This window comes from Neovison vison, chromosome 7, assembly GCF_020171115.1.
Source record: "Neovison vison isolate M4711 chromosome 7, ASM_NN_V1, whole genome shotgun sequence".
NCBI classification, from domain to species: Eukaryota; Metazoa; Chordata; class Mammalia; order Carnivora; family Mustelidae; genus Neogale; species Neogale vison.
Window position 1 is genome coordinate 140,895,678 of NC_058097.1, and position 18,871 is coordinate 140,914,548.

Genomic DNA, 18,871 nt, shown 5'->3' on the forward strand with positions numbered 1-18,871 from the left:
TGGCACTGAGACACAGATGAAAGCATAAAAGATCAATCAGAGAGCCTTTTAATATTTTCGAGCTGGAAGGGATTTTATAGGTCACTTGGCAGTACCCTTTCATTTAACAGATAATGAGCATGAGGCCCAGAGATGTCAGATTTTTTACTGTGGGTCGCACGCTAATTCATAGAATCTCAAGAGTTCTAAAGGCCCATAACATATGGAGTAGAACTCTCCAAATAACAATAAAGAATAATAATCAGAGCCAACATTCTTGAAAGTTTATTGACATGCCTAGTAATACATATTAACCTCATTTAATTCTGACGATAACTCAATGTAATTGGGGTAAGATTACCATCCCCGTTTTACAGCTGAGGAAACTTCGCTGGAAGAGATTAAGTAAATGTGTCCGAAGTCACCCAGTCATTAATAGTAGAGCCAGGATTCAAGTACCAAGCTCAAGGGCTTAACCTGCTCAGAGCCCTTTACTCCCACTTAACTGCGACAACTGAATGGGAGCTCAGTGACTGAGGAGACCCGTGCCAGGTCTGTGGATGTCTCATCTTTTGGCCAGATGTATATGCTAATATGCACATGTGGGCCAGGAAAGCCTGTTGCTCTGCAGCTGTCTTTATAGTGCCCCAGAACAGTTCTGAGAATTAATGTGCACAGTAGAATTCTGTTTCAACATCAAAGTTCCCTTGAAGACAGAGAGCCTGGTTGGTAATTGGTTTCCCTGATTCTGCCGAAGTTTGTGGGGGCAACTGGAAGACTCTCTCTGCATGTTACCTTCTTCCTGTTGCGCAATCATTTAGGTTTAAAATCATAGTTTCAGGGGCAACTGGGTGGCTCAACAGGTTAAGCCTCTGCCTTCGGCTCAGGTCATGATCTCAGGGTCCTGGGATCCAGTGCTGCGTCGGGCTCTCTGCTTGGTGGGGAGCCTGCTTCCTCCTCTCCCTCTGCCTGCCTCTCTGCCTACTTGTGATTTCTCTCTGTCAAATAAATAAATAAAATCTTAAAAAAAATAAAATTGTAGTTTCAAACTGTAGTCTGAGGCATCCTGGGGTGTGTGGACTAAAGAACTGAGGGAGTCTGTAGGAAAAATTGGGCATGGATTTGGCTTTGATCCAAATGATGTCTAAAACAAATCTCTTTTGCTGCATTAATTTTTTTAGTTCTGATGAATGAGAACAACTGACTCATTAGATGTACAGTACCTGTGATGCTTGTGATGTTTTCTTTCTGTTCTTGCAGAAGTTGAATGTTTTTCTCACCTGACAATGGTAATACATGGATTTAGTTGGAGGTTTTTTGTTTTTTGTTTTTTTAGCCAAACACATTTTTACAGATTTATAGAGGTTATTCTAAGAAAACCCTCTACCTAGATTACTGTTTTGTTTATAAGGAGCACTATAGGCTTTGTTTGCCATTCATTCATTGTAAGCAGGTTTCTCTATATGGCAGAGGAAAGCCTGGGTTCTTAGATTTCAGCTCAGAAAGCTATATCCTTTGAACCTAGGCCCCTGGGTTGGGATGGATAAGTCAATACATAGCATTAATAATTGCTGCATATCACTTGGAGGAAGATCCAAATTAAATAAAGAAGGCTTTCATTAGGTCATGAAAAAACAGATTTAGGCTTTCTTGGTAAGAATCTTGAGGGATTTTGCAGAGGGAAGAGATGTAATACAAGATAGTCTTCTCATTTGTAGGCGTTTGAGAAATCCCTTAAAATAGAGAAACACATGAATATTTGTTTTCTAACAGAAAATAATTCAAAGACCTGCCCATGTGTCTTGCCAAAGCTTTTTTTCTTTTCAAGCTTCAGTCAACCTGCCAGAAAATTTTTTTTCTGATTATATCAGGGAGAAATCTCACTTAGTGATTGCACGCTGTTAATACCTGCTTTATTATTTTTTTAAGATTTTTATTTATTTGAGAGAGAGAGCATACAAGTGGATGAGGGAAGGGGCAGAGAGATAAGCAGGCTCCCCTCAGAGCAAGGAGCCTGATGCAGGACTACATCCTAGGACCCTGAGATCATGACCTGAGCCGAAGGCAGCCGCTTAACCAACTGAGCCACCCAGGCGTCCCTATTTTTAATAGTCTTAAGAATATCTCACAACCTGCCATTTGTCTAGTTATTTCTCTGTTATTATATACAGATTAAACTTATTTTTTTTAAGATTTTTATTTATTTATTTGAGAGAGAGAGAGATCACAAGCAGGCAGAGAGGCAGGAAGAGAGAGAGAGGGAAGCAGGCTCCCCGCTGAGCAGAGAGCCCGATGTGGGGCTCAATCCCAGGACCCTGGGATCATGACATGAGCTGAAGGCAGAGGCTTAACCCACTGATCCACCTAGGCGCCCAGGTTAAACGTTTTTGGCAAGAATTCTAAATAGCTCATTTTGTGTACTCGCCATTGCTGTGTGAAGGGATGTTAGTTTATCCCATTATTGGTGATGCTCAGTGCAAACAAACATCTGGCTAAAGTGGGGTCTGCCAGATTTTGGAATCATAAAGGTGTCATTTCCTAGAGATAGATTTGCATTAAGTTTGGTACTAAAGTTCTCCCAGATATGTTAACATACATTTATTTTATTTTAGAAGGTTTTATTTATTTGAAAGAGAGTGTATGTGCATGAGCATACAGGGGAGGTGGACTGGCAGAGGGAGAGAGAGAATCCCAAGGAGACTCCACACCTAGTGCAGAGCCCGATGGGGGCTTCGATCTCACAACCCTGAGATCATGACCTGAGCTGAAACCAAGAGCTGGTGCTCAACCAACTGAGCCACCCAGGTGCCCCTGTCAATATTTATTTATTAGATACCTATTGCGCATCTAGCCTTGTGTTTAGTACTGTGATGAATCTAAAAGAATTAGATAAAAAAGAATCTATCTGAAGGAATATGTAGGTTCCTTGAGAGGGTAAGTTATTTTTTAAAAAACTAACAAGTAAAGGAGTGGTGATTCTTTTTTTTTTTTTTAAAGTTTTTTTTTTTTTAATTTATTTGTCAGAGAGAGGGAGAAAGAGCGAGCACAGGCAGACAGAATGGCAGGCAGAGGCAGAGGGAGAAGCAGGCTCCCTGCTGAGCAACGAGCCCGATGCGGGACTCGATCCCAGGACGCCGGGATCATGACCTGAGCCGAAGGCAGCCGCTTAACCAACTGGGACTCCAGGCGTCCCAGGAGTGGTGATTCTTAAGTTAACAACTAGTTTATAAAAACTTTTTATTGATGTATAATATACATAGAGAAAAGTACACTTGTAAGTGTAATAGCTTGATGATGTTATCAAACTGAGCACACCAAGGTACCCAGCACCCAGATTAAGAAACAGAATTTAGGGGCACCTGGGTGGCTTAGTTCATTTATGCACTCAACTCTTGATTTCAGCTCAGGTCATGATCTCAGGGTCTTAAGATCTAGTTCCATGTCAGGCTCTATGCTGGGCATGGAGTTTGCTTAAGGTTCTTCATCTCCCTCTCCCTTTGCCCCTCCCTCCCCAAAGAAATGGAATATAAGCACATCTCAATAAGTCTGATTTTTAAAAAGATTTTTATTTATTTATTTTGAGAGAGAGAGAGAGAGCATGGCATAGGGGATGGGCAGAGGGAGAGGGAGAAGCAGACCTCCTGCTGAGCAGGGAGCGCTATTTAGGACTCATCTGAGGACCCTGAGATCATGACCTGAGCCAAAGGTAGACGCTGAACCAACTGAACCACCCAGGTGCCCATCAATGAGTCTGATTTTTGTGTGGAACTTATATCCAAATGATTGTTGACTTTTTCCATACCAACTTATTTATGAGTGGCCCAAAGAAATCATTATCATTTTAAGCCTAAAATGGTGTTCCCTAACTTGATTGGTTTGGGGATCTATCCAGCTTGATTCAGAGTAATTTTTCACAATGTGCATCCAAGATAGTCTCCCCTTATTCATTACTGTCTCAGAACAGAAGATGACCTCTCCTTTCCCATGGATAGCCTCTTCCCTGTGCATTCCACCTTGCCTCTCTTGACTTTACTGGGTCTGCTCCTTCTCTTTCTTCCTTGTTTCTCCTCCATGTATCCTTGGTCTTTGGTTTCTCCTTTCCCTTAGGTTCCTTAGCAGTCGTCCTCCTGGTTCTCCTCACCAGGCTGCTATTCTCCCTCTTTTTTGTCACCAAACTTCTTAAAAGACAAACTCCTCTTCCTCTTTAACCCGTTCATCCCAATGCCCTTTGAGACGTGGTTTCTTTCTCCACAATTCTAGGGAAGTTCATAAGCAAACTCCTAGGTGTTAATCAGCCTTTTCTAAAGCCCTTGTTTTCTTAGATATTTCTGCTTCCTGTTGAAGTCTTTTTCTTCTTTTCTATGAGACTGTCTCCTCCCTTGGCTTCTATTTGTGTGCTCTTAGTTTTCAGCTACTGCTCTGAGTACCCCTCTAACATTGAACTTCCCAAAAGAAAGAACAACAGTAATTCTGGCTTCTGTCAGTATGTCTGAGAATGACTTTTCTTAGGACCTTCTTCATGGGTAATAGATAAATATCTGAATTTATCTGTGTTTGGAAGATAATGTTTTTAATGGCAACCTCTCAATGAAATTAATAAAATTCTGTGTTACCCTAGTTTCTCAATGCTGTACCTGGTAAGAACTCAATATGTGTTTGTTGGAATCATTTAATCATTCAATTATTCATTTATACGTTCAATAAATATTTACTAAATGTCTAGTCAGTGAATTGATTGTTAAGTTCCACAGTAGGTTACATTTTTAAAATATCTAAACTTCTATCTAAATATGTATTCTTTGTCTTTTTTCTTTTCATTTTTGTTGATGTTTGCTTGTTCCCACCCCCACCCCCATTGAGCAATTACTAACTATATGACTCTTAGAGAAGTTATTTAACCCCTAGAAATCTTTACTTTTTAAAACAGGGATAACAGTGGTATCTGCCTCCTGGGTTGTAGTAAAGATTAAGTGGAAAAAAATGCACAGAGAGCACATAGCACATACTAGGATATAGCAATGACTCGATAGATATTAGTTATCATTATTATTCTTTTTTTTAAAAAAGATTTCATTTATTTATTTGACAGAGAGAGAGATCACAAGTAGGCAGAGAGGTAGGCAGAGTGAGAGGGAGAAGCAGGCTCCCTGCTGAGTAGAGAGCCCGATGTGGGGCTCGATCCCAGGACCCTGAGATCGTGACCTGAGTTGAAGGCAGAAGCTTAATCCACTGAGCCACCGAGGTGCCCCTATCATTATTATTCTTGCTGTAATGGTTCAGTAGTGGACTTTGGTCCTCAAGGCAAATTAAGCATTAGTCTTCCCATTTTTCTTTCTTTTCTTTGTTTCTTTTCTTTTTTTTTTTTCAGTCTTCCCATTTTTCCAAGAAAGTAATGGAGACTCAAGAGGATTTAAATAACTTGCCACAGGTCACAGAGCTAATAAATTGTAGATCTTGGATATCTGATTGATAGCTTGTGCCTTTTACAAAACTATATAAATGTACACCAGTATATCCTATGCTTCCAGCATCTTGTAGGACACTTAGAAGTAAACTAGAAGTCACTTTATAGTGGCTGAAATAAGCTAATGCTGTTCTTTTGCTTTCAAAATGTAGGACATATCAAGGAAGTTCTGCCTGATTGGGAAAACTCCAGCCCTAATGGTCAGATTTAACAAAGATTGTATCTTAAAACCACAGGATCTTAGGGGTAAGAAGGATTTTAGGCTTAGAAGGATTTGCCCACCCAATTATTGAATTTTATTGCTAACCATCCAACCAAGGGGTCATTTGATTTATTCTTTAACACTTCCAATGACAGGGAAGTCATTGTCACCTGGAGGTAGCTCTTTTCCCTTTCCACAACCCTGACCACAAGACTGTCCTTCTCCATCCAACATCCATCTGAACTTCTGTGTCTGCCTTCCACCTGTGGATTCCAGCTTAGTAGAGGATGGCCACATGAAGTATGTTGATCCTAGATCAACTTTTTAGGTTCTTGATGTTTATTCTCCATTTTTCATTCTCAGCAGCTCTTCACCAGATTGAGCAGCTTCAAACCTTTCATTTACAGCTTCCCCAGAGAAAAACACAACTAGATCTACTCTTTTTTTCTTTTTAGTGTAAAAAAGAGTAAAATCTATGACTATCTCATGAGCATTTGGCTTTTCCTTCAGTCTTTCTCATTATGCTTGGTACTTCCTTCTACCCAGTTAGTCAAGCTAGGAACCTAGGAGTTTGTTTCTTTACTATTCACATAACAGTCCATCAGCTACTCTTTTTGGTCCTATCTCCAAATATAAAATTCATCTCTTCTACCATCACCCCGATCTAGTCACCAGATCCCTCAACGATTCCTAACTCCGGCCCCCTCCTTGCCCACAACAAGTAGAGTTATCTCTCTCTCTTTTTTTTAAAAGATTTTATTTATTTATTTGAGGGAGAATGAGTGAGAGAGAACATGAGAGAGGAGAAGGTCAGAGGGAGAAGCAGACTCCCCAAGGAGCTGGGAGCCCAATGCGGGACTCGATCCTGGAAGTCCGGGATCATGACCTGAGCCAAAGGCAGTTGCTCAACCAACTGAGCCACCCAGGCGCCCTAGAGTTATCTCTTTAAAGCACAAATTCATGGCATTTGGGTGGCTCTGTGGGTTAAGTGTCTGAGTCTTGATCTCAGTTCAGATCTTGATCTCAGGGTTGTGAGTTCAAGCCCTGCCTTGGGCTCTACATTGGGCATGGAGCCTATTTAAAAACAAAAAAAAAAAATCAAAAGCCCAAATCAGATCATGTCAGTCCTGTAATTAAAACTATTCTCTGATTTCTCATTGCCCTTACAACAAAATTGAGACTCTTCTATGGTCAGCAAGGCCCTGCGTCATCTCAAATATTCTTCCGTGTTATTCATTCAGCCTTGGTCCCTGGTGGCCTTTATGTTCTCTAGACATGACAAGCCTTCTCTGGCAGCCAGCCCTCACACTTCTTGTAACTTCTGCCTGCACTCTCTGCATAGCTTTGCAAATGGCTGGCTCATTCTCATCCCTCAGGTCTCAGCTCAGATACCACTTCCTGAGAGAAGCCTGCTCTGATCCCTCATCAATGGCCCTAATCTCATTATTTTGTACCTTCCTTTCAGATCTGCCCTGCTTTTCTTGAGAATGTAAGTTCTTTGGTGACTGGACACTGGCCTTCTTGTTAGCAACCATGTTTTCTCTTAAGTGGCATAGTAGGTGCCCTTGGAAGGTACTTGATAAATATTTGCAGAATAAATAAATAGTTTGTGAATGACTGGGTGTAAGGGTGTTGGAATCATATTAAAAAAATGAATTTGATTCTGAAGTTGCCATTCCCTGTGTGACTTGGGTCAAATTATGTTACCTCTTTGGGCTTCAGTTGCCTTATCTGTATAAAAGCAATCCTAGGGGCACCTGGGTGGTTCAGTGGGGTAAGCCTCTGCCTTCAATTAGGGTCATGATCTCAGGGTCCTGGGGTCGAGCCCCACATCGGGCTCTCTGCTCAGTGGGGAGCCTGCTTCTTTCTCTGTCTCTGCCTGCCTCTCTGCCTCCTTATGATCTTTGTCAAATAAATAAATAAAATCTTAAAATAAAAAGTCTATGACCTCAGTAAGTTAGGTTTAATCACTAAAAAAGAAAAAAAAAAGTTTAAAAAAAAATAAAAGCTATCCTAGACCAAAAAAAAAGCAGTCCTATCTACCTCATGAAATGTTGTGAATATTTTCTTTGGATGTTGTGAATATGAATTAAGATACTGGCTGTGAGTGTACCTGCCATAGTACCTGTCACATATTAGTGTTTGGTCTCCCTCCAAGCCTGGCACTTCATTCTAAACATGTGTAGAAGAGCTCTGTCAAGTCTGAACCTAATTACTGGAATGGTTCCTGTGGTGTGCCTGGGAGTGCCTGACCCATAAGCCTGGGGTGACATGTCTGCATCATCTCTTGGGTATCACTTGCCTGGCTGGGAAGCTATTTTTTTTTTTTTTAAGGATTTTATTTATTTATTTGACTGGCAGAGATCACAAGTAGGCAGAGAGGCAGGCAGAGAGAGAGGGAAACAGGCTCCCTGCCAAGCAGAGAGCCCGATGCGGGACTCGATCCCAGGACCCTGAGATCATGACCAGAGCCGAAGGTAGAGACTCAACCCACTGAGCTACCCAGGCGCCCCTGGGAAGCCAGTTCTAACCCTGGATATCAGCTGTTGTGCTGCGTAATGCTACAGTCTGATAACCCAGAGGTACGAGGCCCAGAGCCTTCGTTGGGGTGCTGAACACAGACCCCCAAAACATCATCAAACCTGACATTGTGTGGCCCATTTCTTGTCAAGATGGATTGGGATGCTCTGTCTAGACAGTCGTCTCCTTTGGGAAATCACGGTTGCTCTAAGAGGAGGCACATGGTCTACCGTTAAGAATACAAACTAGGCCTGTGAGCTGTTGGGGAGGGGAGGAGTTGCCGTGAGGTGGGTGGGCCGGTGCAGCCGAGCCTGCAGAAAGGAGCTGTCAGCTTCTGCACTTACAGGCATCTGGGGATCATTGCTGGGAGCCTTCTCCTGCACCCGTGCCGTGTTAACAGAGCTCCCTGTCCATAGCAAGGTACAGATGTCACTGTCAGCCTTCTCAGAGCCAGCGACTCTGTGCCCCCACTGAGGAGTGCTTGGATGACTTGAAAGGTAACCTGGAACGGGGACAGCCTGCTGGGGAGTGGGGGGCTGAAGTCTTCATGCAGCTTGTCTGGTCAGTAGGACGACCTGCGTGACTCTCCTGTCGATTGTCAAGAGTGAGTGTTCTAACATGGGGCTCTAGAGTTAGGTAGACCTGGTTCGTATCTTGGCAGTGTCATGACCTTGGCTGAGTTACTTGACCTCTTGCCTTAGCTTCCTCATCTAAAATGGGGATAATAAGGACTCCCTGTCTTACATGATCGCTGTGAGGTTTAGATGATACAGTACACACAGAAATGTTAGCTGAGTTCCAGGCATAGCTGATGTTCAGAAACGAGTGTTCTTTTTATGAGGCAGGACAGGTTGCAATTTTGAGTTTATTCCTGATGAGCCTCACCCGTATTGAACTTTGGGCCTTGATTGTTTGCCAGCTAGGTCACTTGGGACAACTTATTTAACCTCTCCACGTCAGTGTTTTTATCTGTCACATGAAGTTTATAATTGCCTCCTCCTAGTGAAGGTGAAATGAGATCAGGGTGCCTGACACATAGTAAGTGCTCAAAATCCTTGTTTCTTCCACCTTTGGTTATTGAGTATCTGAAATACGGTCCCTTTAAGCTTGTTAAGATTCCTCACTAGCCTTGTATGCAGCTGTGTTCAGACAGCTTTGGCAGAAGGAAAAGCTTTTTTTTTAAATAGACTGTTTCATAATCTTTTGGCTCAGATCTGTTGCTGCTGCACCGTGTGCTTCTCAGGGTCCCTGGGTCCTCCTGTAATCAGCATGTACCTTGCCTCTCACCTAAACGACCCTGGAAAGTGGCTGCCGTGGGTGATGTTGCTGAATGCAGAATGGATTTTCCTCCCTGCTCTTTGGCTCTTTGGGATGAAACTGGCTCAGGGATTCTAGGCCGCAGAGGGGAGGGGCTGTTGGGCCTGGACTGCAGTTGGACTTAGTGGCCGAGAGTTTTCTGGTTTTCATTAAAATTCTCTGGCTGTCTTTCGGGATTGCTCATTGGATATGACTGTGCATTGGAGGTGGTTGTGCCATTCTCTTGGCTACACACACCCAGCAAATCACAGTGGCCCTGAAGACGAGAGAGAACTGAAGGTGGACAACAGGCTTTCTAAGGGGTATAGCTCAGCAGTCTGTGTGATAAGGGGCCCCTTTCTGCAGCTGTATACCATGAGTTTTACAAACTCTTCAATACAGATGGGGAAGCAGACAGCCGAGCTGGGAACGGGTTGCCGAAAGAATCCTCTCACAGCTTACTCTTGATGACAGACTTGTTCTTCAGGGCAGATATAAGTTTCCTGGCAGCTGTCAGAGGGTCCCCAAATGTGACATCAGTGACTGCAATGAGTCTGATCTAATCATTTTTCCTTAGGTGCTTATGCCCAAGGGGCGGAGGGTGAGTGGCAGTTCTCGGAGAGTGACAGAAGATTCAGTTTTTTAAGAGTTAATTGCTGGTAGTTGAAATCTCACTTGAGATTAGAATTTGAATCTGAAAATCTGGCTTCATATGATGACTCTGCTATTGACTTGCTTTGTGATCTCAGGCAACTTACTTCCGCGGGATAAATTATGTAAAGCTAGTGGCATATCATATGTTCTCAGTAAGGGCTAGATGTTGTGATAAAGTACGCTAGATTTGACCTGTCACTCCAGCTCACCGAGCTATATCCCAGTTCTGTCATCTAAAACATTTGTTCAGCATCCCTCCCAGCTTTGTGTCATTTAAGAATTTGAGGCAGATGTGTTCCCTAAGGCTCTTCTTTCGCTAGAGAAATACATCAAAACCATATTATTATGTTTCCCAGTGAGACGCTTACAACGTTGGATATGTCATCCCTAGGTAACTTAGTAGGGAAAAGGAAGGATTTTTTCTGTCATTCTTGACAGAAAATAGGTTGTGAGAAGGACATTTTAATTGATCTTGGGTATAAATGTCCCTTGACTCCCAAGAGAGCATCACTTAGGCTGCCATTTGCCTTCAGTGTAAACTCCATTTCCCATCTTCTCTCCTTTTACTCTACTCTTCAAACCCTGTGTTCTAGCCAGAGTGGACTACTCACAAAGAATAATTACTGTGGAAACTATTGAGTATACTGAAAAGTGTTCTAAAATGGATTTACAGCTTGAAGAAGAACAATAAAAAGAAAATTGGGCATCCACCATTCAGCTTATAAAATGGAATGGTATTGGTGCATTAGAAGCTGCTTTTGTACCTTCTGCCCCCAAATCACGTCCTCTTCTCTCCTCACCAGAGTCAGTGATTATCCTGACTTCTGTGTTGATCATTCCCTTACTTTTTTCTTTAATGATTTAACTACTCATGTTTATATTACTGAACTGTATATTGGTTAGGTTTTTTTTTAAGATTTTATTTATTTATTGGACAGAGAGAGAGATCACAAGTAGGCAGAGAGGCAGGCAGAGAGAGAGGAGGAAGCAGGCTCCCCGCTGAGCAGAGAGCCGGATGCGGGGCTCGATCTCAGGATCCTGGGATCATGACCTGAGCCGAAGGCAGAGGCTTAACCCACTGAGCCACCCAGATGCAGTTTTTTAAAACAAGGAGCAAGTACAAATCTAGCAAGCTTTGTAAGAAAAGGGCAATAGTGCCACTACTGGGTTTAAAAATAAGCTGATTTGGGTTCATATTGTGACTTTAGCTTCCCTAGAGGTTACAAAAGTCCTAATGGGGCAGTCAGTGGACAAGGCTGTAAGTGGATCCTAGGAAATTTAAAGCCCACCATTATTAGGGCATCTGATGGCCATAGTGTGGGTCAGGCACTGAACATCTGGTAGGGTGTGGTCATGGAGAATGGACTCTTCTGTCTTCTTTACCTCTCATTTTTCCAGCTGTCAGGGAGTAGGTCAGAGCAAAAACTTCCTTGTGGGGTGAAGTGAATGCCATCAGCTAATGCACACAGTCAGCCTGGAGGGGCCGAGCAGGTGCTTTATTAGCACAAGGTCGAGACAAATAGGGTCAGAAAAGAGTCTGAACCAAGTTTGCCTATCATTCTTGGGCAGGTTAAAAAGAGAGTATGCAGTTGTGAGAATATACTATCTGTGGAATTCTTTTTACCTAAAAATGGACCCTTAAATCTAATCAAGCCCCTATAGCTAACTTTGATTTATTGGAAAGATGGAAGAAATTAAACTACACTCTAAGGAAGCGAACAGATAAATGCAGATTGTTGGACAACTGATTTGGCTTTTGCAACAAGTCAGTGGCATGAAAAAAAATAATGTAACTTAAAAATTATAATCAGTATAATGTATGAATTTTTTTGGTTCAGGTAGTCTATGTGTTGGTCTGCAAAGGCTGCCATAACAAAATACCACATACTGGGTAGCTTAAGCAACAGAAACTTATTTTAATTTTTAAAAAATTTTGAATTGGGGCACCAGGGTGGCTCAGTGGGTTACAGCCTCTGCCTTCGGCTCAAGTTATGGTCCCAGGGTCCTGGGATCGAGCCCCGCATTGGGCTCTCTGCTCCTCTGGGAGCCTGCTTCCTCCTTTCTCTTTCTGCCTGCGTCTCTGCCTACTTGTGATCTCTGTCTGTCAAATAAATAAGTAAATAAAGTCTTAAAAAATTTTTTTTAAATTTTTTTTTTTTTTTTTTTTTTTTTAAGGGAGAGAGACATTAGAGAGAAAGAACATGAGTTGGGGAGAGAGCAGAGAGGAGGGAGAGAGAGAATCTTAAGCGCTTTCCACACTCATCACGTAGCTCAATTTAGGGCTCAATCTCATGATCCTGAGATTATGACCTGAGCTGAAATCAAGAGTTGGACCAAGTTTAACCAAGTGAACTGCCCAGGTGCCTCAGAAATTAATTTTCTCACTGTGCTGGAGACTGGAAGTCCAAGATCAAGGCGCTGGTGGGTAGATTTTCCCTGAGGTCTCTCTCTTTGGCTTAGAGATGGTTGCTGCCTTCTTCCTCCCTCCTCACATGGTTGTCTTCTGTACACTTGTGGCCCCAGTGTCTATATGTTTTAATCTGTTTTCTTCTTATAAGGATATTAGTCATGTGGGATTAGGGACCACCCTGAAGGCCTCATTTTAACTTAGTTACTATTTAAAAGGCCCTATCTCCAAGTATAGTCACATTCTGAGTACTGGGTGGGGGGGGTGGTTCAACATATAAATTTGGGGGCCAGGGGAGACACAATTCAGCCCATAACAGTCTAATTATAAAAAAGCATTTCAGGGGCACCTGGGTGGCTCAGTGGGTTAAAGCCTCTGATTTTGGCTCTGGTCATGATCCCAGGGTCCTGGGATTGAGCCCCGCATTGGGCTCTCTGCTCAGCAGGGAGCCTGCTTCCTCCTCCTCTCTCTCTGCCTGCCTCTCTGCCTACTTGTGATCTCTCTCTGTCAAATAAATAAATAAAATATTAAAAAAAATTTTTTAGAGATGTTGGGGAAGTTTTATTATGGCCTGATATCAGGGGTTTGATGTTAGTTTTTCTAGGTATGATAATAATATTGTGATGTTAGAGAATGAGTAATATAGAGGTGGGTTCTGAAGTATGCTAAAATGAAATGGCATGATACGGAATTTGTTATAAAACATTTAAACAAAGAAAAGTAGAGAAAAGGGAGTAGATTAACAGGCCAAAATGTTCATATATTGAATTAATGATGAGTATCAAGGGCTACTTTTTCAGTATGTTTGAAAACTTTCTAATCATATATTTAAAATATTTAGATAAACAACACCAAAGAGGGTTTAATGGCAGGAGGGTTTTTGGTGATGAACAACTTCAATATGTCTGTCCCTTGAGCTCTACTTCTGCAGTCTGGTTAGTTTCTTCATGTGGTGGTCATTTTGGGGTCCTCCACTGACTGTCTCTACTCAGTCCCTCTGTTCCTTGTATACCACTTGGTGAAGGATATCCTTCGGGAACTTCTTAGGTGAATGGAATTTGAATTTCTAAGATCTTGTATATTTGAAAATATTTTTGTTCTGTTCTCATACTTGATACATAGTTTGGTTAGAAATCATTTTCCTGGGACACCTGGGTGGCGCAGTTGGTTAAACGACTGCCTCCGGCTCAGGGCGTGATCCTGGAGTCCCGGGATCGAGTCCCACATCAGGCTCCCAGCTCCATGGGGAGTCTGCTTCTCCCTCTGACCTTCTCCTCGCTCATGCTCTCTCTCACTGTCTCTCTCTCTCAAATAAATAAAATAAAATCTTAAAAAAAAAAAAAAAAAAGAAATCATTTTCCTTCAGGATTTTGAAAGTATTACTTCATTGCCTTGTTTTTATTGATGCTGTTGAGAGGTTGGTGTTGAGAAATGTTTTAATTTCTTACTCTTTATATGTAGCCTGTTTGATTTTTCTCCTTTCTGAAAGCTTATGTAATCTTTTCTTTGCTGTTTCCTGAAATTTCACACTGTGTTTTGTGTGCAGGATGCTTTGAATCAGGCAACCTGCATGCCTTAGTTCTTCAAAGTTTTATCAAATTATAATTTTTCTTTTTTTCTATTTCTTCTTGGGAATTTCTTTTATGTTTTAAAAAGATTTATTTATTTTTGGAGAGTGCGAGCATGTGTGAGAGTGGGGGGAGGGGCAAAGGGAAAGAATCTTCAAGCAGACCCCCCCCAACTGAGCATGGAGCCTAATGTGGGGCTCCATGTCATTACCCATGAAATCATGACCTGAGCCAAAACCAAGAGTTGCCGCTTAACTGACTGTGTCACCGAGGTGCCCCTTGGGGATTTCTTTTATTCAGATATTGAACTTTCTCTACTAGTCCTTTAGACTATTCTTAACTGCTCTGTTTTCCAATCTTTGTCTCGTGATTCTACTCTCCAGAAGATTTTCTCTACTTCATTTTTTAATCCTTTTATTGAGGTTTTTTGTTGTTTCTGTTTTTGTTTTTAAATTTCTGCTAAGTTGTCAATTTCCAAGAGCTCTTTTTTTGTCTTCTTGGTGTTTCCTTTATATAGCATCCTATTTGCATTTCATGGTATTTCATTTTTGTGAGAATATTAATGGTATTTCCCTCCCACCCTGCTCCCTGCCTCTTATATAGTTATCTATTTCCTTCAAGCTCCGTGTGTGTGTGTGTGTGTGTGTGTGTGTGTTATTTTGCTCTGGTCTGTATCTTCATTAGAGGCGTTCCCAAGATGTCTTTGAATGTGATCCTTGGCTGTGTGTCTAATTAAGGGTGAGGGGGTAGGGAGAGGTAGGTTAAAAAAACAGAAAACAAAAACAACTGTTGAGACCTTGAGGGGTAAATGAAGGAAGCCACTCACAAAAGACCACAGAGTATATGATTTCATTTATATGAAATTTCCAGAATAGGCAAATCTGTAAAGCCAGAAAATAGATTAGTGGTTGCCTGGGGCAGGAGTGTGGGCGGGGGTGGGGGGTGGGGTGCGGTATATGGATGGAGTGACTGCTAATGGGTAATGCTTTCTTTGGGGTGATGAAAATGTAAAATTTATCATGGTAATGGTTTAGAACTCTGTGACTATACTAAACACCACTCAATTGTACACTTTAAAAGAGTGAATTGAGTGAGTTTATCTTAATGAAGTTTAATGTTATATCTTAATAAACCACCCCAGTGGTGATCGTTGTACCGCTCTGTGAATATACTAAAAATCACTGAATTGAGGCACCTGGGTGGCTCAGTGGGTTAAAGTCTCTGACTTCGGCTCGGGTCATGATCCTAGGATCCTGGATCCTTGATCCTAGGATCAAGCCGCACATCCGGCTATCCCCTCTCACAAAGGGAACCTGCTTCCCCTTCTCTCTCTGCCTGTCTTTCTGCCTGCTTGTGATCTGTCTGTCAAATAAATAAATAGAATCTTTGAAAAAAAAAATCACTGAATTGTACACTTTAAAAGGGTGAATTGGGAGTTAATATCTTCATGAGGCTGTCCAAAAAACCCAAAAAGCTGTCAAGAAACTGACTGTGGGCTGGAGATTATTAACCCTGGGCCTCACTGAAGTGTGATAGGGGTGGGCTGTTTGTTGGAAACCCCTGAGGCAGCATCTTCACGTTTTCCTCCGTTCCCATCTCTTTGCTGGGAGGGGCAAGAGGGAAGTCTCTAGAGGAGAGGGACTAGGAAACTGTTGTACTTCACCTTCAGCAGACATAGTGCCCTTGTGTTTTTTATGTTCCCCGTTAACCATACTGGGTACTCCTGGACCGAGCCACTCTTACTTTTTATTATGGAAAATTCCAAAGATTACAAAATGGAGAGGACAATGCAATGAATCCTCATGTTCCTGTCACCCAGGTCCACCAGCCATCGTTTCATCTGTGTCCCTCCCACCCCGTCTCCCCAGATTATTTTAAAACAAGTTCTGGACATCTCTGTTTTATGCTCTCTAGCATCTAAGCTTCCAGAATTCTGTCACTGAGGTGGAGGATCTAGGATTTAACTTCTTTTCAAGCAGCTTTCCCTCTTTTCTTTAGCTTCAGCTTCTGCCCCGCTGCTCTAGGAGCGTGATGACTGCCCGTCCTGGGCCTGGGGAGAACCCCGTGGTTCCCATCAGCTGCACACTCAGCTTTCCCTGCCTCTGGTTTAGGATTCAGAGTTCTTGCATCTGCTGTCAGTTACTATGTGTTCATCTGTTTCCCAAGCTTCCAAAATTTGAAACCATTATCTTCTCTTTCCCTGAACTTACAGTTTTGTTATTAAGACAAAGAAGTCTTTAGTGGATTTTTGTAGGGTTTTGGGAGTAAGTGAAATTAGATGCAGCTGTTCAGCATGCTACTTTCTCAGGAAGATCAGCTGCTCCCCCCGCCCCCCACCCCAGTTTTGCCCTATCCTACCCGATTCTACTCAATCGTACCTAGAACCCTATTGGTAGATAGATACATAGGTAAAGAGAGAGATTTGCCAGGAAAGCCCCTTTCCAGTCTTCTGAGTACCAAGAGGAATCCTCTTATTTTAACATGCTTCTCTTCTGACCGGAAGCCCAGGCAGAGTTAAGGAGTGCCTGCCTTTGTGCCTCGCTGGCATTTTGCACTCACCTCTTACAGAATGGTTTGCTTGCACTTTGAATGCTGCATTGCAGTTTGTTTCCCCGCCTGTCCTCCCCATTGAGCTGTGAGGCCAGACTCAGGAGCAGGATTCTGTCTTGTTTCTTTCTGTATCTGGAGCCCAGTGCCTCGCTCCCAGTAAACATTTGTTAACTGACAGGCTGGAGAATTGAGCACTGCATCTCCAGAGTGGGGACAGACGGACATACAATGCCCCCTTCCTCCTTGTCCCTTGCGGGCACTACTGTTTGGTAAATATTAAGGAGGGAAACATGCCTCGCTGGCTTGTTATGTAATGCCATTCCCTTTGCTTTTAAGTCTGGGTTTTTTTTTTTACCCAGTCAGCATGTTGGAGAGGGAGAGGGGCGCTGTACGAGAGTGTAAACATCCTTCCATAGAAGGAATGGACTCTGGCAGAGATGCGTTCTTTCCCTCCCTCCCTGGATAGAAAGGCTTGTGGTCTGTACAACGCTTCACAGTAAAGGAGTCAGTTTGTTCTGTCTCGACAGCTACTTCATTCTGCAAAGTCTCCCATTGCTTTTTCGTTTTGGACCAAGTGCCAGGAGAATTTTTTTTTTTAAGATTTTATTTATTTATTTGACAGACAGAGATCACAAGTAGGCAGAGAGGCAGACAGAGAGAGAGAGAGGAGGAAGCAGGTTCCCCACCGAGCAGAGAGCCTGATGCTGGGCTCGATCCCAGGACCCTGAGATCACGACCCAAGCCGAAGGCAGAGGCTTAACCCATTGAGCCACCCAGGTGCCCCAGGAGAATTTTTTAAATTGCTGATTACATTATTTAAAAGCATCTGATGTTAAAATATTATCTAGGAGAGGTCCTGTTAAAATTCAAATATACAACTTTAAAAGGTTAACAGTAACCTCTCGTTTGTTTCCAGTACCTTTCTCAAAATGCCACATAGAGCCTCCAGGGGGAAAGAAACAGAGAACTAGTGGGCAGTTTGGGGGTGCTGGATTAAACACATTTAAATAGGGTTCTGTACTTCAGGATTTGTCAGCCTCCCTGCTGTGCAGTGTGACTCTCCTAGAGGGACATGCAGGAGGCTGCGTTTCCTCTGTTTATCTTACTTTCCATCAGAGGGGCAGGAGCATTTTGGCGCTCTGTTTTTTTTGTTGTTGTTGTTGTTGTTTTTTTTAAGATTTTATTTATTTTAAAGCGAGACAGAGATCACAAGTAGGCAGAGAGGCAGGCAGAGAGAGAAGGGGAAGCAGGCTCCCTGCTGAGCAGAGAGTCCGATGCGGGGGCTTGATCCCAGGACCCTGAGATCATGACCTGAGCCGAAGGCAGCGGCTTAACCCACTGAGCCACCCAGGCGCCCCTTGGCGCTCTGTTTTGAGGAAAACACACGACCCTGGAAATAGCCCCTCAGCTCTATAAGGCCCAGTTGAAATGCCACTTCCTCTAAGGCTTTCCTGAATTTCCCCAGAGGTATACAGCCTTTTTCTTTGAATTGTCTTGCCTTCATCTGTCTCCCTGTCTCTTCCCTTACCCTCAGCAGAACCTAAATTCTCTGTGATCTCGTGTTACTTCTGCATCTGGGACATTACCTGGCACAAAGATACTCAAGAAATGTATGTGGTTCTGCACTGGTGCCTCAGCTAAGTCATCCTCCCTGTTCAGAGGACACCGTCACAGGTGGGAACTCAAGACAGGTCTGGAGCTTGGGGCCCTCACTGATCAAGGATATGGGTTGGGGAGCGGGCTCACAGCAAGGACCCAGGGCCAGTGTAAGAGGTTGATCCTAAAGGACAGAATAGGAAAGCAAAACCAGGAGATGCTGAGAATATAAATCAAATATGCTGATGGATGGTTATATATGACAGCCACCTGTGGTCAACTTTGAATATTTAGACTTAATTCCATCCCTTCAAGTAGGTGATATTCTTTCTATTTCATAGATGAAGAAATGGACATCAGAATGGTGAAGTAGACATAAGTATTGGGGGCACCTGGGTAGCTCAGTTAAGTGGCGCCTTCGGATCAGGTCATGATCCCAGGATCCTGGGATTGAGACCCATGTCTGGCTCTCTGCTCAGTGGGGAATCTGCTTCTCCCTCTCCCTCTGCCCGTCCCCCCTGCTCATGTGCTCTCCGTTGCTCTCTCTCAAGTAAATAAATTAAATCTTTAAAGAACTAAGTACCTATATGCACAAGGCACTGTGCTGCTGGGGATACAAAGATGAATAAAATTTA

General features: G+C 42.8%; 1 protein-coding gene across 2 annotated transcripts in view; it reads left to right on the top strand.

Annotated features, from left to right (window-relative positions):
• Nucleotides 1–18,871, top strand: part of RAB30 (RAB30, member RAS oncogene family) — a 73,887-nt gene that overhangs the window by 21,701 nt on the left and 33,315 nt on the right. The window contains exons 1-2 of one of the 2 annotated variants that reach the window (XM_044258434.1): nucleotides 8,461–8,662; nucleotides 18,178–18,314. The exons of the other annotated variant lie outside the window; for it this stretch is intronic. The gene's annotated coding sequence lies outside the window, so the exon portion shown is untranslated. Of the gene's footprint in view, nucleotides 1–8,460; nucleotides 8,663–18,177; nucleotides 18,315–18,871 lie in introns of those variants that run through there. 2 annotated transcript variants of the gene reach the window in all.